This window comes from Zosterops lateralis, assembly GCF_965231275.1.
Source record: "Zosterops lateralis genome assembly, chromosome: 4".
In the NCBI taxonomy this organism is placed as follows: Eukaryota; Metazoa; Chordata; class Aves; order Passeriformes; family Zosteropidae; genus Zosterops; species Zosterops lateralis.
Window position 1 is genome coordinate 25,231,429 of NC_139765.1, and position 13,726 is coordinate 25,245,154.

Here is a 13,726-nt window from a genome sequence, read left to right on the forward strand (position 1 = left end):
AGTCTGAAAAAACTAGGTTTTAAGCTCAAGCCACTGCAACCAACAAACTCTACATTTCCAAGCTTTGTTGCTACAGCCAACGGCAGGGATGTCAACAGTAGTCAGACCACACCACAGGTACAAAATCAACTCTAATGATAATATGCAGTTCAGAGAAATTAACAACCTACAATTAGAGATCTTCTTACAGCTGGGGTTTAAAGCTTTCTCCTACCCCAGAGGATTTCTGTATCACAGAAATAATGTCAGTAAACCACAGTGATAATGTCAGGACTGTTTGAAGCTGGAAAGCCAATGGAAAAAGCTTCCACTGCGTTCCATGTCATATGAGGATATACCCTTAAGGAAGTCAGCACTTGAAATGAAAGAGGAGGGATGAATCTAAAACTAGAGAAGAAAAAATGCCTCTGTAAATATTCATTAGTGGAGGATAACAAAGACACTGCAAGAGCATAATTTTTGAAAATGCTAGAGTTAACATTTTAAAGTAAGACAGAGGGAGCTTAGATGGTCCACTACTCTCGAATCAGGCCCACCATTCTCTTTAACTTAAGTTCCTACACTCCTGAAGTCATTCATCTTCTACACCAGAGAGGAGAGAAAAAACAAAACCAGAAGACTCTATTGTTTCTGTCTCCATCTATCTGCCCTCACGAGGAGTCTAAATAAAGAGGTATAATTAACATAAACCATATGTGATGGATTACATAAAACCTAGCATTCTATTATAAGAAAAGGACTAGATCTCTTCACCCCTGCTCTAAACTATCCCAACTTCCTATGAAAAAATGAAGTTTGCTACTTTGTTTCAGTGAAAAAAAGATGGCAACAAAATTACTTTCACCTTTAGAATTGTTCCTGATTTAATTCTTCAAGTCCTGTTTACCAAGTGAGCAAAAGGACATTACCCCTTTGCTCACTCCAGAAAGGCAATGCACGCATACAACCAAAACTCCCTGAGTAATCACAGACCAACAGAGTCTTTATAAACATTGCAGTCTGTGGATAAGCAAAGAAGTTTATCTCCTAAATCCTCCTCCATTCCACTTTCAGGAACCTCCCTAATGCTGTTTCTCATTGAGCTAAGAGATGTGCTTTCACTGGTTCGTTTGACCCAGGCTTACTTCTTATTTTTCTTTCTCCACCAGCTTTGACAGGGTTTTGACTATGCTGCAGAGTATACATATAATTAACCTCTTCTCCTCCCCTTGCTATTTTCAGCAGCTCTATTATATATACACCCCCCTTTGGTTTTCCACAAACCCCACCTTTCAAACATAAAACCAGCTGTATTCCTGCAAGGCAAAAAGACAAAGAAATAAACAAAATGAACACATGACAAGTCAAATTTCTGTATTGTTACTACAGGATACTACCATCATTGAAACAAAAATGTACTCAACTGAGCAATTCAAAAGCAAGAACAGAGTTTTGTCTCTGATAAGCAGAACGTGAGAGATACCTAATGTGGAAAGCTGAAAGACATCAAATGTAGAGAAGTACACAGAGCAAAAGGAAAAAAGGCCAGAATGCAACAATCCCTGTTCTCCAAAGTAAATACGATATTAGCTGAAGTCAGAACTGTAAAAACACAGAATATCACACTGCAATGGACAACCAGCTCATCACCAAAACCGGTGCCTTACCATAGCTGGCAAACAAACAATTCTTCAGCAGACTTCTCTTTACGCACTCTGAGTAACATGGGATGAGATGTTTCTCCATTAAAATGCAGTGATTTGGATGGAAGGGAGATAAGGACAGCACAGTTCAGTTTTCTCATGCAAAACAAAAAGTGTCATTCTGGAGTAATTCTCAATTATGCTCCTGCTTATTCCACTCTCCAACACTACAGAAGAAAATGTCACTCACTCAGCAATGCCCTGCAATACAAAGACAATCCTTCCATAACAATGTTGCCCAACCCATTTAATTTACTGCCTGCTAAGTATCTATTATTATTATAATTATCAAGATCTATCTAAAAGACCAATTTTATGTAGCAATACACACAAGGTATGGTCAGGATCAAGAACATCAGAAAATCAGATGTACACATTTCATGCAAAAATTGGAGAAAAGAGAGAAGAGAAACCTCCTCGTCTCCACACAAACAGTAAAATAGGGAAAACTTACAGTGGGCAAACTAACTTACACAACATGACAGAACACTGTTGAATTCATTCTTTTTCCCCTGAATGCAAGATGAGAGACAAAGTGGAAAGACATGGTTTACAGTGTCACGGAATCCATTAGCTTGTAAGAGACCTTTAAGATTATCAAATCTAACCCTCTCACAGAACTGCCAAAGCTAGCACAAAAACATGTTCTTAACCAAAACGTCTACACATCTTTTTAAGTATCTCCAGGGATGGTGACTCCACCACTTTGCTGGAGAAGCTGTTCAAATGTTTGACTTCTTCAGATAAAAAATATTTCTTAATATTGGATCTAAACCTCCTCTGGCACAACTTGAGGCCATCTTCTCCAGCCCTATTGCTTTTTACCTGGGAGAAGAGACTGAACTCTACCTGGCTACAGCCGCCTTTTAGGTAGTGTAGAGAACAAGAAGGTCCTTCCTGAGTCTCCTTTTCTCCAAGTTAAACAACCCCAGCTTTCTCAGCTGCTCCTCTTAAGATTTGTGCTCCAGACCCTTCACGAGCTCCATTGCCCTTCTCTGGATGCACACCAGCCCCCCAATGTCCTTCTTGTACTGAGAAGCTCAAAACTGGACACAGGATTCAAGGTGCCTCACAAGTGTACAGGGGTTGGCCACACTATCTGACAGGAGCCCAGCTGCCACGCCACTGTTGTGACCCAAATGCAGGACCTGCCACTTGGCCTTGTTGAACCTCATACCACTGGCCTTGGCCCACCAACCCAGTCTGACCAGATCCCACTGCAGAGCCTTCCTACACTCCACCAGATCAATACTCCTACCCAGCTTGGTGTCATCTGCAAACTGACTGAGGATCCACTCAATCCCCTCACCCAGATCATCAGTAAAGACATTAAACAGGACTGGCTCTAGCACAGAGCCCTGGGGAACACCACTTGTGACCAGCCACCAGATGCAACTCCATTCCTCACCACTCTGAGACTGACCATTCAGCCAGTTTTGCACCCAGCAAACAGGGCACCCATGCAGGCCACAAACAGCCAGTTTCTTCAGAAGAATGCCAGGGGAAGCACTATCAAAAGCTTTACTAAAGTCCAGCCACACAACACTCACAGCCTTTCCTTATTCACTAAACAGTTACCTTGTTGCAGAAGGACATGGGTTGGTCAAGTAGGACTTGCCTTTCCTAAACACATGCTGACTAGCCTGGCTATCCCATGCATGCCGGGTGATGGCACTTAAGATCTGTTCCATAACGTTCCTTGGCACTGGTATCAGGCTGACAGGCCTGTGGTCCCCAGATCCTCCTTCCAGCCCTTACTGTAGACAGCCATCATGTTTGCCAACTTCTGATCATCGAGGACCTCCCCAGGTAGCTGCGACTGCTCATGGAAAGCGACTCAGGGAACACTTTTGCCAAGTCCAGCAGTACCCGCAAGTGGTGTACCAGGGTCCTTGGCCATTCTCCCTTGGATTACAGGAGCTTCTTTCTTCTCCCCATCCTGGTCTTCCAGCTCTGGAGACTGGATACCCAGAGAACAACTAGTCTTACTATTACAGACTGAGGCAAAAAAGGCATTAAACATCTCAACTTTTTCCTTATTCTTTGTCACTTTGTTTCCCTGCACATACAATAAAGGATTCTCTTGGCCTTCCCTCTGTTGCTAATGTATGTTACAGAAATATTTTTATTGCCTTTCATGGTAGCAGCCAAATTAAGTTCTAGATGGGTTTTGGACTTGTAGCTTGCTTTCCACATAACCTCACAACATTCTTCTATCATCCTGAGTTTAATGTCCCTTGTTTCAAAGGTCGTCTCTTTTTATTTTCCCCAAGTTCCAGCCAAAGCTCTCCATTCAGACAGACCAGTCTTCCCTGCTGGCTTTTCTTCTAGTACATGGTGACAGCCTGCCCCTGCCCTTGTAAGATTTCCTTCTTGAAGAACGTCCAGCCTTCCTGGACTCCTCTGCCCTTCAGGAATGCCTTCCAAAGGACTCTGTAAACCAGGTTCCTGAACAGGCCAGTGTCTCTGCTCTCTAGAAATCTGAGGTGCAGTTGGGCTGACTCCTCTCCTTACTTCCCCAAGAACTGAAAACTATCATTGCATGACTGCTCTGCCTAGGATGGCCTCTGACCATCATATCACACCCCAGTCCTTCTCTGTTCACAAACCACAGGTCTGGCAGGTGCCTTTCCTAGTTTTCTACTTCATCATTCATGTCAGGGGATACAAACACTCCAGGAACCTCCTAGACTGTTTCTGCCCTGATGTTTTGTATTTCCAGCTGAAAATATTATGTTAATCATGAAGCATTCACTACATTTATCATATAACCCTTTATGTTAATTTTAAAAAATCACACATAGCATTCCCACTATTCCAGAACACCTACTCATAGAAAACACTGTTGAACAAATCAAATCTCACGGAAATTCAAGTGTATCCAAGCATCTGACCAAAGGGAACAGCAAACTGCATATATCAAATTGAAGGCTGATTAACAACACATCATTATGGTGTAAGAAGGTTTATTCCTTTTCTGGCAAGTATGACAGCACATATTTTTATCTCAGCTACTAAGTTTTAGGTATGTTTTTCCCAGTCATTGCTGTACATGGACACAAGCCATTCAGTCAGCTCTGCTAATACCAAGTCTTTAGATCAGTTAAAAGCTATTAACAAGACACTTTGCAGCATTTAATTTTACAAGGAAAGTTATATGAACAATACTTCCAATAAACTGTACTAAAGCTTCCGGCATAGTAGCTCCCTATACAATTTCTGGCTAAGTACTGAGCTCTTAACAGAGCTCATCAGAGGGTTCTGTTTAGGATTTGCAATTTACTAGCAATTAGATGACTGAGTTCATACTGGTAAAATACCACAAAGTAAATCATCATATTCCAGCACAGAATATACAATCAATGCCATACACAGTTATTGGTATGAATGTAGGCATGCTGTGTGCTTGTAATGAAAAGGTATGGGGAAAGAAAGCAATTTTCCTACCTTTTTTCCTATTTGTTGCATCACAATTCAGGCAAGAAATAACGACTTTCCCAAATGGAGAACAGGTCAAATCTCAAGGGACTCAAGCCAAGGCTCCCTGACAAACAACCTGGTAACACTTTTTCCCTTCTTCCAATATCATCACAGGTTACAAACACTGTGGTAAAAGCGAAACACAAAAAGCACTGGAAAAAACATAAGCATATTCACTGTCACCAGGCTGAGTTGAAAGGAGGATGCTTGCATTTTTGGCTACCACTGCTTAGCTTCATTCTTGAGGAATCACAGGTAAGAGGCAGGAAGAAACAGGAGTCTGACTGCAAGATCACTGCTCTGTTGTATCCAAAACTGGAAGTTTGACTGCTTGTGCTGTTCCTCAGGAAGGCAGCAAGAAAGGTTCAAAAATTGGTAAAACACACTTCTACATTTTTTTGTCTTCAAAGCCAAACAGGCAACAAATCATAGACTCTAGAACACCCAGAGCAGATCTTAGCCTTCAACAGGGCTAAACAGAATCCACATGCCAGTCTTGACTTTTGAGTCTTTGGGTCTGGCTTTTTATTTTTGTCCTTTCTTGTTTTTAAAATAAAAGGAAACCCATGTACATGCATAATGAAGAATGTCACATGCTTTTCCAAGTGACTCCAAACAAATCAGTAAGGATCTTAGCGTTAAGCAGCAGTGGAAAAGCTCAGCTGAAGCAATCAAGGAGTGGTGTGGCCAGACATCAGTCTGACAAAGATATACCAGCAGTGCTGTACATGGCTGTAAGACATCTTCCATTTTTCCAGTCCAGTCAAGACTGAAATCTAGTCAAGAACTGCCAGGAACACAACCTGGGTCATAAGAATAACTGAACTACCTTTTTTTTTTTTTTTTTAAGTAGGTATGAAAAGTTTGATAGGAACAGATTTGAACATCAGACCTCACTACAGAGAGGCTATTCCCAGGAAAGGAATAGAGAAGCACACACCTCTGCTTACATTACGTTTCTGTTCTCTATCAGTAACACTAAATGCTTTTCTACAATAAAGAAAATTCTATGCAGCATATCAACACTATTAGAAGTGGGTCGAAACACTTAAGACTGCCTTGATTTTTGGAAGTCCAAAAGCTAAACCAGAAATTAAGAGATTATTTTGAAAGGGATCTCACCAAAAGCAGACAATAAAAAACATTATTTTGCTATCAAATTGCTGTTTTAATTTCTTGAATGGGAAGAGTCGGTTGGTCTCAGTCCAGTCTCCACCAACAAATCACCTAGTTGGCTCTTCAGAAACTGCTATCCATAATCTTTCCCATTTCAGAGGCCAACCATGGGATTTAGTAACACAAATTCTCACACAGCCAGTTAAGGTACACCCTAAAGCCTGAGAAGCCAGCACTGTCAAAAAACGTCACTAAATCTCTGTAACTTATAAGAACTCTGGTTCCCAAAACATGACTGTAATACCTTTCAGAAGTATAAAACATAACTGAACAAGGTATGAAAAAATAAACACATGCTTTAGTTAAAAAGCTATCCCACCCAAATGGAGATCTGGCCTGCCCTGTGTCAAAAGGCAAGTTATGCATAAGCCAGCTATAAACTCTTCAATACTTCTATCCCAAATTAGAGAGAAGCCAAGAAAGCAGCATGAAACTACTCAGGTGTGTGACATGTTATGCCCTCACTCCAGACAGCAACACGCCAAGGTGGCAGAACAGCAACAGGACATGTGCACTGCAACTCTTCCGAAGGAACCCCTCCAAAAGCAGCGTTACTGCCGTTCTCCTGTGCCTCACTGGTGTTTTAGTTAAACCTGACCTAAAGAAGGTGAAAGAGGGTATGCAATGATACTGCTTTTAACAGTGTCCTAAGAGCCCAAACGGTTGTCTTTGCACACATTTCCACAACAGGAAGTGGGAGAGGGAAAAAATCCCCAAATCCTACGCATTTCACTTTTTGTCCTACAAACTTCATACACGTACCAGTCATAGACAGAACCATTAAGAATGTTTTTACTTACACTCTAAGTATCCTTTATAATGTAGCAAACAGGTTAGCAATAGTCTCTTTTTTCAGCTGAAGATTAAGGAAGCTTCTTCTGATAATAAAAAGAGGCCTCCTTTACAACTTTACACAAATAAATGCTCTTTCATTTAAATAACCTTCGCTTCTTATTTATGCATTATAGAACCAGATTTACTCCTTTAACAAAAATTCACTTCAGGCTATTTTTATGAAGCATTAGTAACAAAGAAAAGGAACAACAACAAAACCAAAATTCCTGATCTCCTATCAAAGTCACTAACAATGAAGCTGCTCCTACAGCTTTCATATAGGGAGCCATGATTAACCTGCCCCAGGCCACAAAGGTATATGACAGTATGTGTTTCAGCAAAAATCCACATTTCATCAACCCCGAAACCTCTGAAAACTGATTTATAGGTCAAAACACAAATTGTGCCAAAACACACAATTCTACTAGAAACACTAACAGACTTGAAGCTAAGTAGTCTGAAGAATACCAAACCGGCAAAAAAGCCCAAGAACTGACCCCTAGATATTTAAACCTAACAATACAAAGCCCAGAAGCTCTCCCAAAACTATGAGATTTAGAAGAGTACAATAAGAAAGCAGTATTTTTTATAAAAGATACTTGTCGCACTTTCACTCAAATGACATAATAACTTGGTTGTTAATTTAACCAGAATATATATTTCATGTACCAGCAATTTATAGAAATGAGGAATGACTGTCCTCCTCCCCTTGTAGCATTAACAAAGTTTAAGAGACAGATGAGTAAGCAAAAAAATATTTTTACTTTCTTTAATAGCAATTCTCTGTGCAGTATACTAATGCAGCTGCCTTTTTGAATGTCAATGGAACTTAATACTAAGATCAAATAATACAGATTCAAACAACTTAAAGTGAACTAACATGGAACCCTATTTAAATATGTGGATTTAAAGGAAAAATAAACCACCAAAAACCAAACAAAAAACACTTCAGCCAAATGAAAACTCAAATAACAACACTAAAAATTATTTATCACATACACTTAACCAAATGCACTTGGTTACCCATAATACCCATCAATAAACCTAAAAAAAAAACAACCACCCACCAAAATTTATCTGACAAAAAAAAAAAAATCTAGAAAACGTATTAAAAAACCAGCTCTTTTTGAATTGAGTTCAGCCAATGTGCTACAAACCTAACCCAGAAGCTGCTGCATCTCCATCACCCAGTCACTTATTGTTCTATAAAATCTGAGTAGAAGCGATCCAACTGCTCCATGCACATCTATTGGGCAGGAAGCAGACTAAAAATCATACTCTCCAAAGAATTACCCATGCATGCAGCAACAGATGGCAACAAGTGACACAGACATTAAGAGCTCTCAAAATGCTAACCTAAACACAGAAAGCTCTGAAACTCAATCCCCTCACAGGTGTACCTCGTATTTTTCTTTTGTTTTCAAAGGAGGATTTAAAGAAAATGGAATGGTACAGAAAACAATGATGCAATTTAATCAAACTGCCCTTTTAACGAATGAAAAGACAGTATACAAGAAATAAAGGATTCTGGTGGAGCCGAATCTACCCACAGAGAGAGCCACTTGTTGATGCACACACAGATGTGTTATTTCCAAGTTAATAACAGAACTCCAGTACCATTAGGCAGCTCTAATACATAGGTTAAAACACTTACGTTACATAAGTGTCTCTTATTCCTCCCCTCAGGGTAGGAAAAATAACTTCCCACTACAGCCCTAAACACAACTTCCAGCAAGTAAGCACCGTTAACAAAGACAAGCTGATCCTCACAGCAGCCCAAACACATTATATCCTGATTATCTGCAGATAAGCAACGGCTACCGCGAGCCTCAAAAAGCAGACACTACAAACCTCAAGCACTGCCAACACCTGTAGCCTGTCCACCTACTACAATCTGAGCACTGTGCATCCATTTTGTCCAACAGTTTTAATCGTTTATCTCTTCAGCGAAAACACCAATCCCCGCAAAAACTTGGCGATACTTCCGGGACAGAAGAACAGGTAGGCACCTCACCAGGCAGCACGAGAGCCTCTTCGTTTGTAAACAAACATTTCTTTCTTTAAAAAAGACCCAAACACACGCGCACTCCCAAAAAAGGGGGATGGGGAAGGAGAAGGTTAAACTACGCAGGAGCCCTTTCCCAAGCTCCCCTCCTACGCAGAGCTCGCCCTCCAACTCACGGATGAGACCCTCGCGTCCCCTCCCACACGCCCAGGCGACCTCGGCTTTCCTCGCCAGGCCTCCCCACACACAGCGACACGGCCCGGGCGAGCGCGGCCGCCCCTTACCTGAGACCACCCCCGCCGCCGTGCCCGGCGCCCTCCGCCGCAGCGGGCGGGGCGGGCGGGGCGGGGGCGGCTCAGCAGCCGGGGCGGCGGGGCGGGAGGACAGGCGAGGACGCGGGAAAGTGCGGCTCCATTCTCCTCCCCTGGCTCACACCTCACACACACACACACACACACACACACACAGAGGAAATAACACCGGGTCACCTGACCCCGGGCAGCCAATGGCGGCGGGCGGCGGCGGAGCCAGCGCGCGCGCCAGCGGGAACGGCGGCGCGAGGCGGCGAGTCCGGGCCGGGCGGGCGGGGGACGGGGAGGAGGGCAGACGGCGCCTGCGCGCGCGCCCCCGCCGGCAGGGACGCGCCTCCGCGCGCGCGGGGGGCGGGGGGGTGCGATGTGCGCCTGCCTAAAGGAGCCGCGCGCCGCCCCCCCCGCGCCGTCCTGCGCGCTCGGAGCACGTGGGCGAGGCGCGCCCGCCGCGCGTGCCACACTCCCCGCGCCTGCGGAGGGCACCGGGACACCCGCCCGGGGCTCCGCCCCCCTCCCCTCTCCTCTCAAATCCATACCGCCCCTCTCCGCCCCCCTCCCCCAAGTCATTTTAAGAACCAGCCTTTGCTCCGTTTGCTCACTCGTCTCCGCCCGGCCTCCCGGCCCGGCACGGCGCGGACAGCGGTGGCCGAACCCTGATGGGGCCGGGACCCCCCTCCACCGGCCCGGAGCCCTCGAGGCGGCAATCGGGCCGTACGCCGGGGCTGGGCGAGCCCGGAGCCGCGGGGATGGCAGGAAACAACATGGAGGCGGCGGTGCCCGGGCTCCCCTGCCCCGCGGCCCGCCCGCCCGGGCACCGCCGCCCCACACCCGCTCGGACATCGGAATGGGCACTGCCAGCCCTCCGAGTCCCCGCCGGCCTCGCATTTGAGTCTGGTGTGTCAAGCTGCGCTTCTGTGGTGGAAAGACACTTAAGCTTTTTTCAGATTATTCACTGGTTTCTGGGTTTGAGAGCGAGGGGCAAGGAGACCGGTGGATGGGGCAGCTGTAGAGCAAGGATGCAGTGCCTGTCAAATCGTCACCTCCTTCATTTAAGCCTGTATGGCAGCAAAGGAAGCTCTATATGACATTACAGTTTCCTCCATCTGCCACTCAGAACATTTCACGTGAAAACACAGCAGGACTGGCAGTCTGCAAAGCTCTTACGTGCTGGGCAGAGAAAGCTCAAGCATCATTTGAAACTTGCTTTGCCAGGGACTTTACTGAGCAGATATGACACTTTCAATAACCGCCCTGTTTCTCAAGCTTTGTTTCCCAGATCCTCAGCAAGCTGTATTCCAAGAAAAGGCCTCTGCTCAGAGCTCATCCAAAAGGCAATGAACTGCTGAGAAGGACTGTGTTGTAGGCACAGCAAGTTGACAACTTCACTAATGGCTCCTTCCACAGGAGACTTGCTTTTTATAAAAAATAAATACAAACCACATCTCATACCATGTCAAAAATAATTTGGAGGCTGGCTAAAATTCCATCTAGATAAACCTAAAATGATGCCAGTAGTCTGGGGAAAACAACCAGAGCAGACAACAATTACATGTGCTTCTACCATTTGTCTTTCAAGTTAACAATTTGTGGGTTTTAGGGAGTCCCCAGCTGCTGGTCAGGTAATCGTGCACCTGGAGCACCCAGGACAGACTTGCCTGCCCCTCCTGGGCCTTGAGAGGCACTAGCTCCTTTCTGAGACAAGTCTACTGCTGTGATCTATGCCTTATCTCCTTCAGAGGAGAATACTGCGATGCACTCCACATCAGCTCCCTGGAAATCACAGCTGGAGCACACAGGTGCTGCCTTATTGCCTGCTCTTGTGGTACAGTACACCCTGCTTTCCTCTGCACTGGCAGCCCATTCACAGGGGCTATTTCAGGCACGGTGCTTTGCTCACAGAAGGTGGAGGTCATCACTTCCTTCACCTGGAGAAGAGGCTCCAACAGCAGATGCACCATGACTAACCATGAGGTTGCTCTTGTCAGAAACACCCTTAATCTTGTTGACTGCCAAGGCATGCTAAGAGCTTGGTAAGAGCAGCATTCCCACTGGGGATCCAGGACTGTGATAAAAGTTGTAAGGGGGTGGGGGAACTTGGTAAGTTTTTTGTAATTTGGTTTTCCATTATCTGTTTTCTGATTTTGAAGTGAATCATCAATCCTTTACTGAGGTCAATCCTTTATGTAGATTTATAAGGTAGGAGTGCTTAGAGCATTCTAACTTAAGCTAAACTTAAACTTACTTTAAGGTAAAACTTTTGGTATATATAATATAAATATATGAGAGCATGGCTTATCTAGATAAGCTTGTTATATCAAGGTATTTTTTACATAATGTCTAAAATGAAGTTACAGCATAAATAGCAGAAGTTTTGTAAAATGCTCAAAAATGCATGTAAAAATACAAGGACAGTAATCATACCCAAGTCATACATTTCTCAAAGGACCAAAAATAAGTGAATTCACAGAGTTAAGTATCTGGATCTCTAATCTGCTGCAGAGCAGCATTTCCCATCTCCATTATGACTACTTTATAGGTGTTACAAGGGAAATACAACAGGAGTTGCTTTTTAAAATATTTAAAAGCTTGAAAACTATATGATTTTGAAGGATGACCTGAAGTTTTAAAAGAGCTCATGCTATAAATACAGGCAATTGTCACACCATCGTCAGCTGTTGCATTACAGTAGGCATCACTGGTAATACACAGGGTCAATATAAGTGCAAAATGTAAACAAAGTTATTAAAACTCTATTAGTTAAATATCACACAAGTAGAGACACCATATCCTTTGCAGCTCTCCCAAGTGATATATCAGGCTTCAACGTACAACCCCACTGAGCTTAATGCATAATTTAATTCTCTCAGAAACTAATTTTTGGCTGTCTGCAGACTTCAGATGAAAAACCACTGTCATTAGTACACCTTGTTCACATTGCCAAGTTTTCCTTTGCCACTGAACATTTCATTTCTTTCCAGAAGAAAACAATTCAACCTTCTGACTTGGCCATTCAGTGACATCTACCTACCTGATCACTGTCAGTTATGCAAAAAAAAAAAAAAAAAAAAAAAAAAAAAAAAAAAAAAAAAAAAAAAAACCCACAACATTACTAGGACTAATGAAGAAAGTAACCCCATCATGCTACCAGGGCTACAATCCCACACATACAGTCAGGATGGGAATCTAACACCCATGCAAGCCTTTCTACTTCAGGCTAAAGTCCTCAGTTGCATCTATACACTCTCACCTTTCGATTCTGAAAAGAAAAAAACAACCCAGGGATTTAAGGCAAAAAATGGTTACAAACAAAAAAACCCTAAAACCTTAAAGGATCAATTTTACAATCAACCCAACAAACTAAACAGGTTTGAATGTAAATTTCCAGCAAATACATTCAATTATCCAAGAGTAAGTGCTATAAATTCAGCAGATGTGCTACACCACAGTCGTAAGAAAGACTGAAGTCTCTGCTTTTAGTGCAAGAAAAACAGCTTGGTCATAATTGCAGAGCCACTATGGTATTACCACAACAGAAACTTTCCAAATCCTACCCATTTCCTCCCTGCCATCTCCTAATCAAAATGCTTTTGAGGATAGAGGCACAAATAAGGCAGGAAAATGGTGTCAAGACTTGGCACTCTCCTCTGTGATGGATGGGAGATTCTGAGCAAAATAAAGTCCCCTGAGTAGCTGTCTGGGTTAATGCTACTGCTCCCACCAGTGCTGCTGTCATTACACACATGCAAGCATCTTACTGCACATGAACTCTGCAATGGGTAAAGCAAATGTTTTTCCCTGTTATGCCTCAACATAAGGCTTACCTTGCACTTCCCTTTCCCCTCTCTTACAGATCCTGGCGAAAAATTGTCCTTCTGACCCCAAGAGGACTGACAAATGGAGATGGAGAGTCTCCTTCTGTCTTTGAGGTCACCACTTCTGATCTCGCTGTAATTCAGTAATTACTCAGTTTGTGTGGCCGTCCAGAAGCACACATTAGCAGCTTGGAGGGGGAACAGAAGGATGACACCATTCCTGACCTAAACCACCTCTCATCTTCACACACTGCCTGAGCTCCCTCCATCTGGGAGGAGGACAGTAACTGATGCAGGATGGGGGACTGAGAACAAGTTCACGGGCTACATATGCTGGAAAGGCTCTGAGCACCCCAGTGTTTGGTAGTGATTTCTGAATGCAGCCAGTGGGGTCTCCTGAGAAATTTCTTCTTACAAAACAAAACA

The 13,726-nt window shown here is 43.6% G+C and overlaps 1 protein-coding gene across 11 annotated transcripts in view; it reads right to left on the minus strand.

Moving 5' to 3' along the window:
• TCF20 (transcription factor 20) overlaps positions 1-13,726 on the minus strand; it is a 130,908-nt gene that overhangs the window by 56,299 nt on the left and 60,883 nt on the right. The window contains exon 1 of one of the 11 annotated variants that reach the window (XM_083858997.1): positions 9,462-9,518. The exons of 9 other annotated variants lie outside the window; for them this stretch is intronic. The gene's annotated coding sequence lies outside the window, so the exon portion shown is untranslated. Of the gene's footprint in view, positions 1-9,186; positions 9,227-9,461; positions 9,519-13,726 lie in introns of those variants that run through there. One more of the 11 variants, XM_083858999.1, reaches the window with a different exon arrangement.